This window comes from Myotis davidii, unplaced genomic scaffold, assembly GCF_000327345.1.
Source record: "Myotis davidii unplaced genomic scaffold, ASM32734v1 scaffold44, whole genome shotgun sequence".
Lineage (NCBI taxonomy): Eukaryota > Metazoa > Chordata > Mammalia > Chiroptera > Vespertilionidae > Myotis > Myotis davidii.
In genome coordinates this window covers 3,715,658-3,725,537 of record NW_006299705.1, presented here as the reverse complement: position 1 = coordinate 3,725,537, position 9,880 = coordinate 3,715,658, and the positions used below count along the sequence as shown (strand labels likewise).

The following is a 9,880-nucleotide window of genomic DNA, read 5'->3' as shown; positions in this document are numbered from 1 at the left end:
TTCCTGTTTTCTGCAGACAGTGGTGCTTGCTGAAGCTCTGCATAAGAAAGGTAAAAGGTAAACCTGCCCTGGCTGGTTTGGCTCAGTGGATAGAGCGTCAGCCTGCGGACTGCGGGGTTCGATTCCAGTCAAGAACCTTGGTTGCAGGCACAACCCCCATGGGGGGGGTGCGGGAGGCGGCTGATTGATGTTTCTCTCTCACTGATGTTTCTAGCTCTCTATTCCTCTCTGTAAAAAATCAATAAAATATATATTTTTTTTAAAAAGGCAAACCTATAGTCAGCACAGGTTATCTAACCCTGTGAGGATGCACTGCTGAGCCTTCCAGGACAGAGGGGACACATTAATTGATTTACCACTAAGTACCTAAGTTGGAGATGACAAGTTTTATCTTTCAACTCAGCGAATCCCAGAATTCCTGGGCTCTCTCCATTCCATCTATATTTTCCTTGAAGCCTGGCTGCCATTTACGTTTTATTTTTCTTATGTCTATATCCTATTATTGATACCAATTTCTAATACCAATTATATACTAATTTCTGATACCAATGTAGCACTGCATCATTGCCACTAAATGCTACAATGATAAACATCCAAAAAATCAGTGGCTTAAAATAACCATAATTTATTATCATTGATCTGTGAGTCAGCTGAGGCTTGGCAGATCCCAACTGGGCTCAGCTGGGCAGCTCTGCTGATTGAGGTTGAACTTGGCTAGGGCTGATTGGCTTTTGTTCCATGTATTACTCATCCTCCTCCTAGCACCAGTGAGCTAGTTATCAGCATGTTCTGCTGCTTCTAATGACATAGCATGACATAGCAAGTTCAACCACACAAGTGCCTTTTAACCCTGTGTTTGCAGCCTATCTGCTAATATCTCTTTAGCCAAAATAAGTTACATGGCCAAGCCTAGAACTGAAGGGCAGAGGAGTACATGCTACCCACGTAGATGGGAGGGAAGGACACGAGGGAAAATAGTAAATTTTTTGAGCAATAATATAATGTACTACACATGCTATTGTGGCATTTTAAATCACCTCCAAAGGGGAAAAGTCATTAAGTACAAAGAATTAGAAATTAGTATGGCAGAACTTCTCGAAGCAATACCAGAATCTAGAAGACAATAAGAATGCCCCACGAACTGTGAGCGACATAATGTTAAACCTGGAAACCTGGAATTCCATATCCATCTAAACAGTCAGTCAAGTATAAGGACACGTCAAGAATAAAGACATTTGAGACATGCAGAGTCTCAGGTAGCTTACCTGCCATATATACCTTTTCTCAGGAAGCTACTGGAGAATAAGATCCACCAAAAAAAGAGACTAAACCAAGAAAGAGGAAGGTGAGAAATTCAAGAAATAAACACAGAGTGGGATGAAGCAAATTTCTAGCATGGTAGGACATGGAAGTTCCACACTGTTGCATGGAGAGCAAGACCAATCTGGAGCAGAGGAACGGAGGGCTCCATGGCTCTCTGCAGGGTGGGGAATTTAACTGTGTGGGAGAACATATAAAATGCTATCGTACAGAGTAGGAAAATTCAAGCACAGTACAATGAAAAACTAAGCAAATGAAAAAAAGTCTCACAATGATCAACTCTGGGGAAAATTTTAAAGGTATATATGAAAATAAATATAATCATAGTCTACTATGGTTCGGTTGTGAACAAGTCTTCATATTATGACAGTCATAAAAATTATACCGGGAAACTGGGAAGAAGAACATGAAATCCTTATCTACCATAATAAAGCCACTAGATAAACATTGATAAATCAGGAGAAAGCAATATAATACATATTACTTAGCAATATGGAAGAAATGGATTGACTGCAAAATATAAAGATGGGAAATGGGATTTCTATTTCACAAGGTTTTTATCAATATTTGAGTCTTTTAAAAATTTGTGCATATATTAATTTCTTATCATTGTAAAGGTTTAAGGGAAGTTAACACAATAACCTTGTATAGTACTTTGGTGAGAGCAAATTTCATCTGTTTTATCACTTACTGAATAAACATTTGTGCTTAGTCCTGGGCATCAAAATAATGAGTAATATCTCACAGAGTTTAGTAATTACAAAGAAAGCTTGCATATATTTAGTCTTGTGATTTAATGCTCAGCATTCTGTGAGGTTGAGATACAGAGGTAAATTTACCATGATGCTAATGAATCAGGCTTCAGGATCCCTCAATGAATGGACCATTTCCTAACTCTAGGAAGGAGCCCTAGAAATATGTTCACATGTCATACGTTTTTATAAATTATACAAAAAACAGCCTTTGTTAAGTTGACTGTTTCTTTTCACTCCAATTTTGAATGCATCATACTTCACCTAATATGGCCACGAGCATTATTTCTAAACAAATACATTTTGTGCCCACCCCATTTGTATTCACAATTTTGTATTCTTTTGTTTAAAAGAGCTCTCCCAAATAGTATAAACTTCAGGCTCCATAAAACCTGAATTCATCCCTGGTTAAGTATTATCTCTCCCATTTTATTAATTAATAAATGAGGTTAATTGGCTTTGCTCAAGTTTGCACATTTAGACTTAAACCCAGATATTTGAATGTCCAAATCCATTTTCTTTCTGCTACTCCGTAATACATCTCTAGATGCTGGAAGAAAAGTTAAAAGGCATTAGCTCCTTCCCTGGGAAAATCAGTGGTGAAAAGGGGGTGGAAAGGTGACAAACTTGAGCCACAGCATTCATGTGGTGTTGTTCTGGTAACAGGTGATGGTGAAAGATACAAAAGGAAAGGTCACTGAGGGCAAATCATGACAACACAAAACTGTATCTTCAGCTGGCTCTGCCTAGGTGTCGGGGGCCCACACTAAAGTGCATCCTGTGAGACACAATCCACTTGAAGCAGGAAGAGAAGGTCTCCAGAGGCCTGTCATTTCAACCCGGCTTCTGGGAAGAGAGCCTGGTATCTCTCTGGGAAGAGCATGAGGCTGGCTGAAGTCAGAGGTCAGGAAATCAAAGACTCACGGAGTTAGAAAATATATTTTGGGGGATTCACCCAACTCCTTAATGAGAGGAGGCAGGGTATAGTGAGAGGCCATATGTGGACTGGTTAAGAGCATGGCTAAACTTGGCTACTCTCTGTGTGGAAGCTGTATAACTTTAGCTCTCCCCCTGCCACACTCCAGTTTGCCAATATATCCTTTCAAATGCAGTGCCCAAAATATGCCCGGAAGTCCATATGGATGCTGATCAGCATACAGTGCAGTTCACGTTTTTCAGTGCTCCTGACTGTGAAAAAACAACTGCACTTCAGTGTGAAAACAAAGTGAGATGGGAGGAGATTTGGAAAAACATAATTTTATTAGAAAAAACATACTAAAAAAATTCTATTTCAAACAATTTTTTCTAGTTGCCCTGAACTAAGATGGAAAACAATAAGCAGCCTAGACCAATCAAAATGCAAGAGTCAAACAGTGTACAAGTAGGTCGGTCATGTTATGCCAATTCATTTACTGGGAAATACTACAGACAGTAATGCTGGAGCCCAGGTGAAGGTCACAGACTGTATCTCACAGTCCAAGAAAAATGAATGGTATCCCCGCAGAAGGAGAAGAACAGAGCGAAACAAAACTCCGACAAGATATCAGCATGAACTTACAGTGAACGATGAGAAACAGGAGGGCACTGCTCCCTCTGATGGGCTCAGCCAGACCCTTCCTCATCTCTGGCCTTGACCCGCTCTGGTTAAAGAGAACTCAAGCCAATGAACCCATAGGAGGAAAAGAAATCCATTTCCAGGGTGGGCAATGTGATTACTCACTCAAGCTGTGATGGGGATCGTAAGGAAAAACATTTTTCTCATACACTGGCTGGCCATCTTGGCTACCTGTAAAGTGTGCCTAGAATTCTAGATTCCTTTGGAGTCTTGGTAAAGATCTTTAAGAGGTGGGTGGTGGGTACCTAGGGATTTGTTATTCTAGTCTTTCTATTCTATGTATGTTTAAAATTTTCCATAATAAAGTGTTTTGAAAAATATATTTAAAGCAATGATAACTTCGTAAAAGAATGCTGACCATCTTGAATCTGTCCTCCTTTTCCCCATACTGAAGATATCAGTAGGTGCCACCACTAATAAATTGGTTGGGAAAATGTTGGTAATTTTTTATGTGGGTGTACTAGGTCATATAATAGGTTATATAATAACTGAACAGGGAAATGAACTATTCAGTCTTGACACTGAAAACTGTTCCAAGTTATGTTGGTGAATGAAGGCCATTAGGTTAATGTTGGACAGAAACAAGGGTGCTAGTAAATTTGGGAATTGTTAGCCTGGTTTTTCCTTTAGTGCACTGAGAAAGTTGGGATCATGGTCCTTGGACTCAGACCTAGCGCCAGAATCACACAGATAAGAGAGTAGTCAGAAAATTGATTAGACAAATAGACATTGACCTAGTTCTGGCCAAATGCATCTAGGAATTGACCAGCATTTTACCTTGGCTCAAGTAAACGCTCGGCATGGGCTGCCACTGTTTTGTACACGAACACTTGGCAGGAGGCAGGCCCTCAGTGTCCCAGGACACCTGAGCATCATTTCTCATCGGCCTGCCATTTACTCCAGCCACTGCTGCCGGCAACCAGTCCACGTAGGCTTGGACCAGTTCCACAAAGGTGTCATCTGACAGCACCTCAGTCCCCAATATGGGCCTCTAGATTTTGCTCCAGGGCTTCTCTTATACCAAGATCTGTGATGTTGTGGAGAACAGCCTGGCAGTCACAATCCAGAAGTGTTGAGCAGTGACTACTTGTGAGGATCCCTTTGGATGGAACGTTGTAGGTGGGCAGAAATGAGGACCCATTGCTGGTGGTAAGTACAGATCCAGCAGCAACACAATTGGCTCTCTCCTGGATGAGGTACAGGTGAAAGGGAGAAGCTTTGGGTGATATGGTAGCTGTGTACTTGAAGAATATGGAGGTAATGATAATGATAATAATAAGGAATGGGGGAATTCATTGGCTTTTGTGAACTGCTTTGGAAATCTTGGGAAAAGGGAAATGATGGATTCAGGTTCGCCAAAAATCAATTTAAGCAATTGTGAACTTTAGAAGGTCTCCACGGCAATATTTTTAAAACTGTATCTCCTGCAGGTGCTGGGAATACTGCCTTGACATTTAAGCCAATGATTTAATCCAAGGTGACAAAGTCAAAAGGAAACAGAATGCAAAGCCTCAACAGGTCACTATTTCAAAGTTAGGCCCGTTTTAGAAAAACTTCAAGATATTAAGACATGGGATACGGTAAACAAGTCTGAGAATACTGAATCTGATTTTAATCCCCTAAGAGAGCGGAACCAGCCTTCCTCCCCTTGCTAGAAGAGAACCACCTCACCACCCAGGACACCTGAAAAGACTTCGCCTGAACCTTGCCTTGTTATGTGATTCTTGTCCTCAAGATCTGCTCCAACCTCCACTCACTGTCTCCAGGATAACTAGGGCCAGGTTTTGGCTCAAGCAGGAGGGAAAATACATCCCTGCTCCAGTGGGAAATAGTTTACTGAAGGAATCAAAGATTCTGTCGAATTCGTACAGGCAGGAACTTGAACATGCTAGTGGGAGTGGACCTTGAGGATGTTGGACCAGGGTTGAGTGGATAGCAGAGAATTTATTGACATGGGAGTGTTCTTCCTGATTTAAAGTGTCCTGGCAGGGACACCTGGAGCAATCATTGCAAGGATGGTTTCTTGAGGTTTGAACAAAATGATGGCCTACAATAAATAAGGTTCAGTTGCTGGAACTTCACTGGCATAGAGCTCGAAAGAAGGAGTCAGAAAGCCCGGGCAAGTGGAAATACTAGAATAGACCTTTTTTTCTTTTGATTATTCATTTATGACAGATTGCATAAAGTGTTCAGTAGGAATTAATAAAGGCAAAATGTAATTTAAATTTCTACAAGCATTTATGTTTTCAAAAGTTTGTAGAAAACACACAAAGAAACCACTTTTATGTAACTGAATTCCATTGTGTTCTTTGATTTTTGTCATCACCATGGAATGACCTGATCTGGCAAATAAAGCAAGGTTTATCCTTGAACAGTAGAGACTAACTTAAAAAAATATTTTGTGCTAAAATATACATACATAAAATTTACCATTTTAACCATTTTTAAGTGTACTTAAGGGGTCTTCGTTTTGGTTTTTTTTAAGAGAGAAAGGAATAGAGAGGGAGAAAGAGAAACATTGATGTGAGAGCACAACATCAATCAGTTGCCTCCCACAGGCCCCCCACTGGGAATCAAACCTGCAACCCAGGCATGTGCCCTTGACCAAGAATCGAACTGGCAACCTTTTGGTGCATGGAATGACACCCAACCAATTGCACTACAGTGCCCAGGGCTTAAATAGACTTCTTGAACTACAATATCTACTTATCTACTTACTTAACTTTGTGAGATTGCCACACTCTGCATGGTTTCCCCTCCCTTGAATTAGTCTTAGAGCTACCTAAAAGCAGAAAGTCTACGTAATGGTTGGTCCTGTTCCATTTGTTTTCCTTTCCTCAGGGATCATAATCTTGTTGGACTCTTGTCCAATGTTTACAAACAATTATTTCTTATACTTTGTTTAGTTTTCTAGTTGCTTACATTCAACATGTAATCCCAGACTGACTTACTCCCTCCTGGCTAGAAGCAGCTCTTAGAAAGTCATTTTAATAACTCAGCTAAAATATCAGCTCAGGGACAACATCCCGTTGTTAGGCCTCCACAATACTGTATATATGTGCTAAAACGACAGCTGGTGTATGGTGCCATGTCCCAGTGCCTAGCATCATTGGTCCAGAAAACATGAGTTGAAACTAGGATTGCCCCTCCACACCAGCACGCCTCCTGCTCCAAATAAAAATGTTTCCCACCCCACAATCTTAGATTCTACTGAATCATTCATCTTACTTTCAGGTAGGACAATGTTTCCAATAGGGGAAAAGGTAGGGCTTCCAGTTGAAGTATGACTACTACCTGTTAACTTTGGCCTCCTCATGACAGTAGACCAGCAAGCAAAGAAAGATGTTACTATACTGGCAAGAGTAACTGGCTCTGGTTTCCATGAAGAGCTAAAGGCTGCTCTTAAATAATGTGCACAGGGAGAAGTATGTCTGGGACACAGGAGATTCACTGGATATCAATTGATGATTCCATGACTGTGATGATGAAATAGGCAATTGCAGCAATCGTGGCCTTACAAAGACAACCAAAGGCTCAGACCTCAAAGAGATGAAGGTCTGAGTCATCCATCAGGAAAGCAGCCTAGATCAGCCAAAGAACTGGCTGAGGTTAAGGGACTCTAGAGCAGAGAATGGGAAGGGGAGATAATAAATTATGGGCCTGGGACATGCTGCTGCAGCAGGGAATTAACTTCCACTAACCTTCCTGCATTAAATCTTTGTAGGGTTTGGAGCTACTTCGGACAGGCTGGACTTAATGCAGAACATGAAAGTAAGGAGTACAAAAGTTGAACTTTATTGGAAACCTGTTGTGTTTTCAAAATATGTCCTCAAATTCTTTAATGTTCATTTCTTCAAAAGATGAAACCTAATTCCCTTCCCCTTGAGTGTAGAGTGTACTTCGTGACTCACTTCTAAGGAAAAGAGTGTGGTGGGAGTGACAGTGTGTGACTTTTGAGACTAGGTCATAAAAGGCATTAGGATCTCTCTCTCTCTCTCTCTCTCTCTCTCTCTCTCTCTCTCTCTCTCTCTCATCACTGACTTTGGGGGAAACCAGCTGCCATGACATGAGGAAACTCAAGCAGCCCTACTATGGGGCCATATTGTGGGAAGCTGAAGCATCCTGCCAACAGCCATGCAACAAGCCACCTTGGATGTGGATCTTTCAGCCCTAATTAAACTTTCAGATAAATTGAGCCTTGGCTTAAAATATTGTCTATAATATCATGGGAGACCTCCAAGCCAGACCACCTAGTTAAGGTGCTCCTAAATTCCTGACCCACAAAAACTGTGGATAATAATTGTTTAAGACACTAATTTGGAGGTAATTCATTATGTAGCAATAGGTAATAACAGAATACCTCCGCAGCACTTCAGATCCTCCCGTTTGACTCTTAATGTAGGCACTGATTCAGGAGACCATTTCTGCACAGGCTTTGACCAGCTGCACCCAGGTGTGATTTGAAACATCTCACCTCAGTCTGTGCTGTGTCTCTAGCTTGCTACACTGGGAATTCTCTAAGGTGTGAGGCTTTCCAGCATTCACACAATGAGAAAGAAACCAGTGGATAAATGCTTTCCCATTCACCACCCAGGTTAGGTTCTGAGGTGGGTCTCATAAGACTTCTGAGAAGGTTCTGGTAGATTTGAGTTTCAGCTGCTCAGTTATAACTAATGATAATGTATTTTTCTTTTTCCCTACTTCATATTATGAAAATTTGCAAACATACATAGAAGTGGAAAAAATTATACAGTTAAAACTCATATATCTATTACCCCGACTGTAAATAAACATTTACTCTTTTTAAAAATATTTTTTTATTGATTTCAGAGAAGAAGGGAGAGGGAGAGAGAGATAGAAACATCAATGATGAAAAAGAATCATTGATCGGCTGCCTCCTACACGCCCCACACTGGGGATTGAGCCTGCAACCTGGGCAAGTGCCCTGACTGGGAATCAAACAGTAACCTCCTGGTCCATAGGTCTATGCTCAACCACTGAGCCATGCAAGCTGGGCACATTTTACTCTTTATCACAAGTCTATTCATTTATCCCTCTATCCATCTATTAATCTATCTTATTTTCTAATACATTGCAATGTAATTTGCAGATAACAGTACAATTCTTTCAGCATGTATATCATTAACTATAATTCAATATCTGTTTACAATGTTTTTCTTTTAAGGCAAAACTTAAAAGAAAATGGAAGAAATTAGTAAGCTGGAATGGGCATGAAAGGTGTGTGGGAGATGAACAATTCAAACTGAATGCGGAAGGATGAATAGGACTAAGCTGGGTGGGAGGAAAGGGGAACAGCCTATGAGAGAATACCAGCCTGTACAGACCTGAATTCTTTCTGATAACTATCTTCAAAACTAAAATTAACCTTCACTGTAGCACTGAAAAAAAGTGGGGACAGGGGAACCAGGAGATTTCAGTTTAAAAACCCCTTTCACCATTGATTAGCATTGGACAAATCAATAAATCTGACTCCAATTTCTCATTTGAAAACAGATATCAGAAAAAATGTATCTCACACACCTGTGATGATGCCTAAATTAGATACTGTGTTATAAACACCTTGAAATATAGAATTCTCGCTTCCCTGGAATTTCAGTATTGGCACATTTTCCAAATAATTTGTTTCTTCAATACCCAGGTGTAGTCAGGGAAGCCTGTATATCTAATATAATAAAAGAGAAACATGGTCATTGGCATACGACCGCTACCCTTCCCATTGGCTAATCAGGAAGATATGCAAATTAACTGTCAGCCAAGATGGCGGCAGGCAGCCAGGCAGCTTGAAACTAACATGAGGCTTGCTTGCTTCAGTGACGGCCGACTCCAACCAACGTTCCCTGCCTGCCTTCCCTGCCTGCCGCTGTAGGCCTCTGAGTCGGCAGTTTCAAACATAGTAACATATAGAAGCTTAAAAAAAAAACCAGAAACCAGCTTTCAGAGAGCTGGGATCTCAGAGCTGGAGTTGATACAGAGTTTCAATTAGAACCGAAACAAACCAGATCTGCTTTCAGGAGCGGAGGCCTAAGAGCTGGAGCCTCAGAGCTAAAGCTGGCCCAGTATAAAAAAGAAAAAAGAAAAAAAGAAGCAGTTGGGAGCTTCAGTCCCAGCCTGAAAACAGCCCTCAGCCCCTCACCCAGACTGGCCAGGCACCCCAGTGGGGACCCCCACCCTG

General features: G+C 41.0%; 1 long non-coding RNA gene across 1 annotated transcript in view; it reads left to right on the top strand.

The window, feature by feature from the left end:
• Positions 1-4,662: 4,662 nt before the first annotated feature.
• The window catches only part of LOC102771692, a 10,285-nt gene continuing 5,067 nt past the window's right edge, over positions 4,663-9,880 (top strand). The window contains exons 1-2 of the long non-coding RNA XR_436276.2: positions 4,663-4,836; positions 7,412-7,458. This is a non-coding gene — a long non-coding RNA (uncharacterized LOC102771692). The remainder of the gene's footprint in view (positions 4,837-7,411; positions 7,459-9,880) is intronic.